Source organism: Phascolarctos cinereus, unplaced genomic scaffold (assembly GCF_003287225.1).
Source record: "Phascolarctos cinereus isolate Bilbo 61053 unplaced genomic scaffold, phaCin_HiC Scaffold_4;HRSCAF=312, whole genome shotgun sequence".
Classification (NCBI taxonomy): Eukaryota; Metazoa; Chordata; class Mammalia; order Diprotodontia; family Phascolarctidae; genus Phascolarctos; species Phascolarctos cinereus.
In genome coordinates this window covers 39,028,507-39,041,512 of record NW_027555847.1, presented here as the reverse complement: position 1 = coordinate 39,041,512, position 13,006 = coordinate 39,028,507, and positions in this window count along the sequence as shown.

Below are 13,006 nucleotides of genomic sequence, written 5' to 3'. Positions count from 1 at the left end.
TATCCAAATTAAACTATCTTTGATGCTGGAAGGAAACTAGGGCAGATGTCAATTGCTATGTTAGAGCAATCTCCTAATTAGCAAATTCCTCATTGAGTTTTAAAAATTGGGGAAGAGAGAAAAACAAATATGCTTCCTTTGGAATCCTAGTTTCTTTTGGGTTACATTTGCTATTTGGACATATTCTCAAGGAGGCAAAGAAAAGTAGGCAACAGAGAGCTGACCTTAGAGTCAGGAAGACCTGGGTTCAAGTCTTTCCTCTGCAATATAATGGCTACCTCATCATGGGGGAGTCATTTAACTTCTCAGGGTCCCAGACAACTCTCTAAGACTAGTCATTGCAGAGAAGTAGCCATTTCTGCATGATGATACAGGAAGCTTATCATCAAGAGCTTCCTATACCAATGAAATCATAGGTCTCTTTAAAAGAGGCAGATGGTGTCTAGACCCATGGTTTTATTAATATAGGGAATTTCTAGATGAGGAAACTCTTTCTACAATACACATTGGCTCCTTGTACTCTTACAGACTTGTCTAGAATACTGAGAAGTTAAGGTAACATAGACAGTTTGTGTCTGGGATGAAAAAGATGACCCAGTTTTCCAAAGCCAAATTCCTATTCACTAAGCCACATTGTCATAGATATATAGACAAGCAGAAAGATAGATAGATAGATAGATAGATAGATAGATAGATAGATAGATAGATAGATAGATAGATAGATATGCAACAAACAAAGCATGTACCTTTTTAATTCTCAGTGAAAGCTTATATCCTGCCCTAAAGAGTGTGGAATGTTATTTGAACAAAAATGTTACCACTGTGTCTTCTAAGCAGCTCTGGGTTTTTTCCACTTTTATCTCAGTAATAAACTTGGTGAAATTGTTTGTTAGCTTTTAATGTTCCACGAGCAGTTTGGAACTGTTTATGATTTATGATTATAAATTTATGATTATACCATGAAGTCTATTGGGCAATCAGAAAGCACATACTACGTTTGTTCCTTTCACTCACGCATTCTTAGTCCATAAATCAGCTAGTTAAAGCATGAAAACAGCAAACTAACCTAGTCAAGAGATGCACCTGGACTTTTAAAAAGGTTTTCTTTTTTTTTTTAATTTATGGGATAAAACAAGCATTTCCATAACATAGTATAATGAAAAAGACGGTTTTCAGGCTATCTCCAGTGCATTTGAACTTAGGGATTTGAGAAACTGTCAATGATATCAAGACAATGTTCATCTGTTTTTACCCAGCAGGAGATAAATGGACTTTGACAGTTCATTTCAGCTACAAGTAAACCAAAGGTGACAAAGATGCTCCATATGTCTGCCCCAGGATGTTAATGGACTGGCTTCTTTGTTTTGGGAGATTAACTCTGCTCGGATAGGAGCTGACATTTAGAGTATTCTTTACAATTTGGCAAAGCACTTTGCAAAATATCTCATTTGACATTCACAATAATCTAGTGATGTAGATATTGTTACCCCCATTTTATAAGTGAGAAAACTAAGGCTCAGGAAGCTTAAGTCAATTGCAAGCTGGTAAATGTCAGAGGTGGAATTCAAACCCAGGTCTTCATGACTATAAGTCAAATACTCATTCCTCTATACCTCTGTCCTTCCATAAGACATCTATATCTTCTTCTCCTAAGGCTCCTATGAAATTTCATAAATGCAGGACAGTTAGGCAGAACATTTCACTTGAGCCTAATGGGACTTGCTCAGCCAATTATTAACAGAAATGAAACCAGTGTAGACCATGCTACTGTTCCCCTTAATAGAATGGAAATTTGTGGAGGGGTGGAACTATTTCTTTTCTCTTTTTATCTTTGCAGCTAGCAGGGTTAGTATTTGAGTCAGAAAGGCCTGAGTTTAAGTCTTGAGTATGACACATATTGGCCATGGGACCTGGAGCAGGTCACTTAACCTTTTGGGGTCCCTAGGTAACTCCCTAAGATAGTAAATTGCAGAACAGTTGCAAATCTACATCGATAGAGTAGGACAGGTAGGTGGCGCCATAGTGCACAGAGTGCTGGACCTAGAGTCAGAAAACTCACCTTCCTGAGTTCAAATTTGGCCTCAGACACTTACCAGCTGTGTGATCTTGGGCAAATAACTAACCCTGTTGGCCTCAGTTTACTCATCTGTAAAATGAGCTAGAGAAGGAAATGACAAACCAATCCAGTGTCTTTGTCAGGAAAACCCCAAATAGGGTCACAAAGAATCACAACTGAGCACCAGCAACAAAATTAAAAGAGTGATATTTATTACTAGAAGTTACTGGATTCAAGACCTGTACATACTAACTATAACCTAGGCAAGTGACTTCAACTCTTTGACCCTAAGTTTTCTCACTTGAAAAGTAAGGATCATAATAGTATCTATTTGTATGACTAATATGGAAATGTTTTATGTAATTGCACATGTATAACCTATATCTGAGGGAGGGGAGGGAGGAATAGAATATGGAACTCAAAACTTTAAATAAAAATGTTCTAAATTTTTTAATAGTAATTATTTGTTCTCAAGCAATACTCTAAAATGAAGTTCCAGGTGAGTGGCTAATACATATCAATGGAGGGAGCTTCCATGCTTCTACCACTCTACAATGATGAAATTAGAGATCTCTTGATCCCTACTCTGCCCTCCAAAAAATGTAGAAAAAATGGAAACATAAGCAAGGAGGAATACAAATCTGAAGAAGTGTGATCTATAAGGCCTCATCTTCAAGAACCCAGGGCCATCTTCCTATCACTATGCCCCATCAGAATTAAACTTTAATGGAACTAACACACAAACTAGAAGCTGAGAAAATACTATGGTCTAGCTGATTAGACATTCCATCTCAGTCCAAACACATGACAAATCCAAAAACAACAAGAAAATTCTGCCCGTGACTTTGATCTTATTGTCAGGAAAACAAGACTGATGTGGACCATATTTTGATTCTCCTTATGGTAGAAAGTGCATGATGATATACCCAGAGTACTCATCTAAAATACAAGTTGTAACACTAGTTGACAATGAATACTTAGAGGTTGGGAGATATTTTTTTGCTTTGTCTTTTTTGTTTCTAATTAGCAAGAGAAGAGAAAATGCCTGTCTCTTACAAAGTTCTCCACTCACTAAAAGCAATTTACAGTTATATCTCTCTTTTTTTTAATTTATCACCATCCATTAGAACTAAATGAGTGAAATAATTGGGCTCTAATTACCCTGGCATCTAAGTTAAGTAGCCTGATAATTTTCTGTTTGACTCAGAAGTATTCTGAGTAGTTATTAACTTGTGTCTCCTCTTTTATCCAATTTAAGAATCTGTTTTAAATAAAAGAGAAGGGAAGGAAAGAGAAGGCAAGGCAAGGGAAAAAATCTAATGGGTTGGCAACTTCTCTCCTATTCTTGGTCTCATTTTCTGTTTAATATCAACTAAGGCAGAATTTTGGGCTCAGAAGAGTAGCTTAAAATAGATACAACAAGAAATCACTCATTTTAATTCTCTATATACTTTAGAAATGAGGCCCTTATCAGAGAGACTGGTTGTAAAAATTCTTTCCCAATTTTCTGCCTTCCTTCTAACTTTAGTTGCATTGATTTTGTTTGTGCAAAAACTTTTCAATTTAATGTAATCAAAATTATCCATTTTGCTTTTCGTAATTCTCTCTATCTCTTGTTTGGTCATGAATTCTTCTGTTCTCCATAGATCTGATAGGTAAACTATTCCTTGCTCTCCCAGTTTGCTTATAGTATCAGCCTTTACATCTAAATCATGAGCCCATTTTGACTTTATTTTGGTATATGGTGTGAGATCTTGGTCTATGCCTAGTTTCTGCCATGCTCTTTTCCAGTTTTCCCAGCAGTTTTTTTCAAACAGTGCGTTCTTACTCCAGAAGCTGGGGTCTTTGGGTTTATCAAATAATAGATTATCATAGTCATTGACTACTGTGTCTTGCATATTTAACCTATTCCATTGATCCACCACTCTGTTTCTTAGCCAGTACCAAGCAGTTTTGATGATTGCTGCTTTATAATACAATTTAAGATCTGGAATTTCTAAGCCACCTTCCCCTGCATTTCTTTTCATTAGTTCCCTTGATATTCTGGACCTTTTGTTCTTCCAAATGAATCTTGTTATTATTTTTTCTAACTCTATAAAATAATTTTTTGGTAGTTTAATTGTTATGGCACTGACTAAGTAAATCAGCTTAGGTAGAATTGTCATTTTTATTATATTAGCTCTACCTACCCATGAGCAACTGCCGTTTTTCCAGTTATTTAGATCTGACTTTATTTGTGTGAAAAGTGTTTTGTAATTGTGTTCATAGAGTTCCTGGGTTTGTTTCAGGAGGTGGCCTCCCAATATTTGCTGTTGGGCTTTGTTGGTAATATATAGAAATGCCGATGATTTATGTGGGTTTATTTTATAGCCTGCAACTTTGCTAAAGTTGTTTATTATTTCAAGTAGTTTTTTACTTGATTCTCTAGGATTCTCTAAGTATATCATCATGTCATCTGCAAAAAGTGATAGCTTTGTTTCTTCTTTACCTATTCTAATACCTTCAATTTATTTTGCTTCTCTTATTGCTAAAGCTAATGTTTCCAGTACGATATTGAATAAGGGTGGTGATAATGGACATCCTTGTTTCACCTCCGATCTTATTGGAAATGCTTCTAGTTTGTCCCCATTATGTATTATGCTTGCTGAAGGTTTTAGATATATGCTATTTATTATTTTAAGGAAGACTCCATTTATACCTATGTGTTCTAGTGTTTTTAATAGGAATGGGTGTTATATTTTGTCAAAAGCTTTTTCTGCATCTATTGAGATCATCATGTGGTTTCTGTTGGTTTTGGTGTTGATATGCTCAATTATGCTGATAGTTTTCCTAATATTGACCAGCCCTGCGTTCCTGGTACAAATCCTACCTGGTCATAGTGTATTATTCTTGTGGTAAGTTGCTGTCATCTATTTGCTAATATTTTATTTAAAATTTTTGCATCTATATTCATTAGAGAAATTGGTCTATAATTTTCTTTCTCTGTTTTGACTCTTCCTGGTTTAGGTATCAGCACCGTATTTGTATCATAAAAAGAATTTGGTAAGACTCCTTCTTTACTTATTTTCCCAAATAGTCTGTATAGTATTGGAATTAATTGTTCTTTAAATGTTTGATAGAATTTGCATGTAAATCCATCTGGCCCTGGAGATTTTTTCCTAGGGAGTTTATCAATGGATTGTTCAATTTCTTTTTCTGAGATGGGGTTATTTAAGTATTTTACTTCCTCTTTGGTTAACCTGGGCAATTTATATTTTTGTAAATATGTATCCATTTCACTAAGATTGTCAAATTTGTTGGCATATAGTTGGGCAAAATAATTCCTAATTATTGTTTTAATTTCCTTTTCCCTGGTGGTAGCTTCACCCTTTTCATTCTTGATACTAGTAATTTGGCTTTCTTATTTCTTTTTTTTTAATTAAATTAACCAAAAGTTGTGGCAAAGAATTGGAAATTGAGAGGATGTCCATCAATTGGGGAATGGCTGAGCAAGTTGTGGTATATGAATGTAATGGAATATTATTGTGCTATAAGAAATGATGAACAGGCTACTTCAGAAAAACCTGGAAAGACTTATATGGTCTGATGCTGAGTGAAATGAGCAGAACCAAAAGAATGTTGTACACAATAACAGCCATGTTGTGTGATGACTAATATTGATAAACTTAACCCTTCCCAACAATACAGGAATCTAAGACATCTCCAAAGGTCTCATGATAGAAAATGCTATCCACATCCAAAGAAAGAACTGTGAAAGTTGAATTGCTATTTTTTTCTCTTCTGTTGAGTTTTGTTTCCTCTTTCTGAGGGTTCCTCCTATTGGTTTTAATTTTTACTTACAACACCACTAATGTGAAAATATGTTTAATAGGAATGTAAATGTATAGCCTATATAGATTGTGAGGCATCTTGGGGAGTGTGGTGGGGAGGAAGGGGGAGAAAAATTTGAAACTCAAAAGCATATGGAAGTGATTATTGATAAACAAAAATAAATTAATAAAATTTTAAAAAAAAGAAATCACTCATCTTAGACAGAAAGGAAACGTTCAAAAATTCTTAAAGTCAAGGTGGAGATGATCACTGAACAACTGATGCTATAATGACTGTACATTTGTTTATTGATCTTCATCAATTGAATCCTACTCAAATTCCTCTTCCCAAACATGTTTAAGGACAAGACTCAAGGAAAGCTACACACATACATATTCAAACACCAACTTTTATAGTATTCAAGGGCAGGAATTTTTCCCAGAGGAACGAATTGGTAAAATTGTCATTTTCATCATAGTTGAAGATAGGTATGACATCATGGCTATAGTGGTGATTTTTTTTTTCACTCCTTTATGCTGTTGGAGAAAGGGTCTCAGACCTCTGTGGGCTTGGTTTAACCAAACTCTGGGCTGATCCAGCATCAATAACCAAATCACTAATCAATAGCCAAATCATCAGTAAGTCTATCAAAAACATTTATTACCTGCCTACTATGAACCAAGCACTGTGCTAATCACTGGAAATATGAAGAAAGGCAAAAGATAGTCCTTGCTCTCAAGGAGCTTACAGTCTAATGAAGGAGACAAGCTACAAACAACCAGGATACAAACAGGCTGTGTACAAGATAAATCAGAGGTAATCAACACAAGAAAGACTCTAGAACTGAGGGGGATTGGGAAAGGCTTCTTATAGAAGGCGGATTTCATCTGCTACTTGAACCAAGGGAATAACCCAGTTACCAGGTCTAGAGCTTAGGGCTAGAATTAGAAATCTGGAACTTAGAAGAGCCTAGCTCCAGAGCTAGACCTCTAATTCCAACTAATTTCTGGATGTCTCCAGCTAGGTGTCTTGCTGGTATCTCAAATTCAAAATGTCCAATACCAAACACATCATCTTCCCCATAAGATTCACTTCTCTCCTCCCCACCTCCATTTCTAAATTAATAACAAGGTAACAACAAGGAAAGTGTAGAGCATATTTTTTTGTTTTAATCCTCGGTGCCCAAACCAGTGCTTTGTCCATAATAGGCTCTTAATAAATATTCATTGAATTGAGTTGAAAAAAGCACTGGCCTCTTTCCTGCCTGGCTGCATTCCAGTGGGGAATACTGTAAGCCTCCAGGTAGGAAGAGAGGCCTCAGGATTTATTCTCTCCTCCCACCCCAACACCATGTGTCCCTTGAGACCATGGTCCTGCTGTAGTTTCTGTACTTGCGTATATTCTTTTCTGGTCTTAGGGGGAAAGAGTCTTAGACTAGTCTGTGACCTTGTGAGCTTTTAGAAGTTGGACACTCAGCCATCTGTGGTCTAAGAGCCTGGATCCAAGCCAGATTTTGTGGACAATCAAGCTCAGTGAGAAGGCAAAGTCCTGAGTGACCTGCTTGACAACTCAGCATAAATTTTTTTTAAAAAAAGATGAAAGCTTCTGATAGGGAGTGACAGCCACTGTCAGTTATACTGTCAGCTATACTGAAAGTGAACTTGGTGGGGGTCAATATTTTGTAAACTGTGAGCTCACTGTATCGAAGGACTAAAGTGGGATGGGGGGATGGTGTGCTCCTGCATTATGGTAGAAAATGTTTGCAATTGTGTTTTCCCTATAGCTTCTCAGTGCATATTCCTTTGTAAAAGCTAGAAGAGGGAAAAGAGCCCTGCTCTAGGAATTCAAAGATCATGAGTTCAGTTCCCAACTCTAGTACATGTGGGCTTGAGAACCAGAAAAATTATTGCAATCTCTTTGGGCCTCAGTTTCCTCTCATGACAAAACAAGCACATCACAAACAGAATGTTGCATAAGTATGGCTGATAATTTTTAAATGCCACGACTTATCTTTTCAGTCATATAGTCTTAAAACCTCAGAAATTTCTTTTACTTCTCCTTATTTCTCACTTCCTGTATCAGTCAGTTTGCATTAAGGCCTGTCAGTTCTACAGGTAATTTTCCTTTCTCAGGTCCTTCTGTTTCTGGAAGTAGATTGCATTGGTATTTTTTTTTTGTCAGTACTAGGCAGTTTGCTTTTAAATGTGCCTCGGAAAAAAATAGGATGAAAAAAGTCAGATCGCCTTTTTCCTGAACTGAAATTGAATGTCATGTTGACTTTAGATGTTTTTGATGATAGTCCAGAAGATACAGAAATAGCTCCCAAATCATTGTCTTCTCAATGTGCTTATCAGGATGGGGAGAGGGGAGGGGACCATCACCTTCTAAAGCAGCTCATTCTTCTTTAGGAGAGCTCCAATTGTTAGGGACTTTCCCCTCACATCAAGCCTATGTTTTCCTCTTTGCAATTTCTCACCCTTACTTCAGGCTCTACTACCTGGGATAGGCAGAATAAGTCTGATCCTTTTTGTCACACATCAGCCTCTCAAAGATAGGAAGGCAGCTATCATGCCTTCTACCATCACCATCACCACCACCATCACCACTACCACCACCCCATCTTTTCCATGTTAGACATCCTAACTTCTTCAGCCAAATCCCACATGCCATTGGCTCAAGGCCCTTTGCTTTCTGCTTGTCCTCATCTGGACACTGGCTTTTCCAGGGAATCAACCAACTCACTGGGTAGGCATCAAAATCATGGCCCTAGAAATAGCTATTAAAAAACAAAGTATGGCTTTTGTGCCCACATGTATCACCTCTTTCTCCAATGTCCCTGTCTTGCCATGCCTACCACTCCAAGGCACCAGAGCCCCATCCTGGTCTGCTTTCAATGAGAAGTATACATAATCTGAATCTTCTACTTTCCTCTGTATTAAAATCTAATCTTGGCTAGATGCCATGTCAGACAGGACTTGATAACATAGTGGGGATTAGTTTGGTGACTGATAGTAGCTTAGTGTGTTTCTTTTTCCACAGTCATTTAATTTTAATGCCTTGGGGTTAATACCTTTGCCCCATCGCCTACAGGAATGAAGTTTTAATGGTGGGATATCAATCATTTGCAATGACAGATACTTTCACTCAAAAAGTGCTTCTCAGACCACATCATGTAGGCATCTGCCTGTCTTACCTATGTATATGGCCTTTGCTGAGCAGCACCATTCCAAAAGACTATATTATTATGTCTATCCCTGCTTAATGACTTTATCCTCATTCTGATATCCAAAATAAACACCTGGAATAAGCTATTTACTTGCTTAATTATAATCATACTGGTGATCTCATATCTACCCAACCTTAGCAAAGTAGGACAGTCAAAAGCTAAGATGAAAAGTCTTATTATTTCTAAATATAGGCTAAGAAAGACTCATTTCACTGACTTAATGTACCAAAAAGATAAGATAGAGAGTAAAGAAAGTTATCATACATTCAGTTTTTTTTTCCTTTGTAGTATTTTATTGCTGCCTTCTGTTTGTATGTCAGTCACATCTGCATATACCACCCCCTTCCCTAGCCTCCAAAGCTACAACTTTGTTTCTCTGTAACAAAGGAAAGCAGTTAGACTAAAACAAGAGATTGCTCTACACAACAATCTGCCCCTTAGTCCTACCTCTTCCTGGCCAGAGAGGGAAGATCCTTGCGATCAGTTTTTAAAATTCTCTCTGAAATAGATTTGTTCCTTTTCCCAACATCTACACAGATGTCTCCTGGCCCCAGTTACCCTTCATGAAAAATTCAAAACTTTTTCTAACTGTACACATTTCCTTTGACATCACCATACAATACAGAACATATGTTGAGTTTACAAAGAAGAAGAAAATAAGGTTTTGTGGCATCAATTATAGATATATTGTACAGCATATGCACAATGAAAGAGGGGGGAGGAGATTAAATATTATGAATAAACAATAAAGGTAAAAGAAACTCAATTCATAAACACAAGAAGGTCTGATCAGGCTCATTTTGGCCGAATGGAAGTATTTCAAGCAGCATGAGCAAAAATATCACGAAAATTTGAGTTTTCAGAGCTCTGGAAGCTATTTATTGGGTAAAATGCTATTATCTTCATGTAAGTATTCTGTTTACTCATGATATGAAAAAAAATGCTAACATGATTCAAGATCTCTTACTGAATGGTAAAGTGAATTTACCATTGGTTATTGTTTTAAGACTGTGGAGAACCTCATACTTGAATCAGTCAATAAATCAGAGAGACAGTTGAGAGAGACAGAGAAAGACACACACACACACACACATACACACACACACACACACACACACGAGACAGAGACAGAGAGGGACAGAGAGAGAGACAGAGAGAAAGACAGAGAGACAGAGAGACAGAGAGAGAGAGACAGAGACAGAGACAGAGAGAGAGACAGAGACAGACACAGACACAGAGACAGAGGGAAGGAGAGAGAAACTATGTTGGCTCATTTTTTCCCCAAACTAGTTTTTGTCTATCAAATTTTTCAAGGGACGTTTATGGTTTATAAAAGTCACAAGCTAAATGAAAGCATTCCAACCAGCATGGCTTTACAGTGGCACCATTAATACCCTATAAACTCCCATGAGAATAGTGTAGGACAGGCTCTAGGACTCAATCTTCTAATACCCATAAGCATCCCTAGAGGGTATCTGGCTACTTCTCCCCACAAGGTTATAAAGGTAAAACTGGAGTATTATGGGATTTTCTCTAGTATTATTGATCATGATCCCCCACCAATGTTCCTCCTTCATTGACTATCAGTAAATATAAAGTGGCCAGCTAGACTTAACAAGCTTCTAGTAACAGGTATTGATCAAGGTGGTATAGGAAAAATAATCAGTACAAGCATCACCCCAGACTCGGGGTACACTCTCCAACCAGTACATACGGTTCCCAGGGGGAAGTGGGCTCAAGCCTAGAAAGCACACATGACAAAAAGGAATTCAGAACTCCAAGTCACTGAAAGTGGCTTCTCCTTTTGTTTAGGCCCTATGAAGTTCTCACTAGTCTTGGCATAGTTTTCCGCCATGGTCCTTGTAGAGTCCTGAAGCTCCTTTTCCTCACTATGCCTAGTTTTTCTTCAGCTCCCAGTGCAAACATTGCTATCATCCACTGCAGTTCTGGTGACATTACCAGGATGCCCATAGAAAGTCTAAAATCTTCTAACCTTCCTAAGTTCTGGAGCCTATTCTCCCTACCTGAATGATTCCCTCTCAGGACTTGACTAGAATCAATCGATCAATCAATAAACATTTATTAAGCACTACTATGTGCCAGACATTGTGTTGAGCACTGGAGGCGCTCTGTTAAGTGCTGGGGAATTGCATCTACCATTGGGCCAACTATCTATTAAAATACTTGGGCTCCTAACTGTTGTTTTATCAGAGACCCACAAAGTATGACTGAGTCTCTTCAGCCTATCCCACTACACTTCCTTTGTAGCATCATTGCACTTTATCCAATGACTTCCACTCTTTCAAAATTGATTTGCCACCATGTTTAGTGCCTTTGATTGATTCGATAAAGGTGATCTTTACTGATTAAAGTAGCTGCTTATTTAGGATAGGATTATTGAGTGATTCAATAGACACCCACACTTAACTATCAAAATCTCAACGTAGCACTAGCTATCCTCTGGAAGTGCAAATATATAACAATTATCTGTTACGTAACTAAGTTTATGTGTCCTGAAATATGATCAGAAGCACTTACATAGTAGTACAAAAAAAACCAACGAACAAGAAAGCGAGAGGTTTTAAATCTCATTTGTTAGTGTTATCCACCATATCTTCAGCTCAAGTCATGTTGTTCACTTCACTTCCTATTCATTCTTAATTCTGCTTGATCTCTCCATCATGTCTGGCATATAGTAAATAATAAATAATCCATCTATCTAGGTGGCTCAGTGAATTGATTATTATACCTGGATTTAAGAAGATCTGAGTTCAAATGTGCCTCAGACATTTACTGTGTGACTCTGGGCAACTCACTTAAGCTGTCTGCACCTCAGCTTCTTTATCTGTAAAATGAAGCTAATGATAACACCTACCTCCTAGAGTTGTTGTGAGGATAAAAGATACAATGTTTGTAAAAAACACTCTGCAAATTTTAAAGCATTATATAAATGCTAGCCATTCTCTTTTGTGTCTCTCTCTGTCTCTCTGTCTCTCTGTCTCTGTCTCTCTCTCTCTCTCTCTCTCTCTCTCTCTCTCTCTCTCTCTCTCTCTCTCTCTCTCTCTCTCTCTCTCTCTCTCTCTCTCTCTCTCTCTCTCTCTCTCTCTCTCTCTCTCTCTCACACACACACACACACACACACACATCCTGCTATCCGTAAACAAAGCCTGATGTAAAAGTGGATAAGAGAAAGACCTGGAATGATTGTCTTTGTCCTTGCTTTACCCCAACCTCTTAGCATTTATGTCAGAGTCACACGTACGACTAATTTTCTGGAAGAATGTATCCTCGGTTCCAGAACACTGACTTACATCTGAGAATGTGAAACGTGTTTATACAGCTGACAGTACATATATACAGTTTCTACTTTAGCGAGAGAGAGAGTGTATGTAATTGACATTTATACAGAGCTTTTTAAAAAACATTTTTATTTAGAGTTTTGAGTTCCAAATTCTATCCTCCCTCTCTCTGTCCTTCCCCTCCCCCCTCTGTCCTTGAGACAGTAAGCAATCACATATAGGTTATACATGTGCAATTATGTAAAACATTTCCATACTAGTCATTTTGTATAAGAAGACTCAAATAAAAGAGAAAAAAATGGGAGAAAGAAAGTGAAAAATAGCATACTTCAGTCTGTTTTCAAACAATATCAATTCTTTCTCTGGAGGTGGATAGTGCGCTTCATCATCAGTCCCTTGCGATTGTCTTGGGTCATTGCATGCTGCATTCTCAGTTATTCCATCGAACAATATTATTGTTACCATGTACGATGTTCTCCTGGTTCTGTTCACTTCACTATGTGTCAGCTCATGTAAGTCTTTCCAGGTTTTTCTCAAATTATCCTGCTCGTCATTTCTTATAACAATAATCTTCCATTACAATTATATGCCACAGCTTCTTTAGCCATTCCCCAA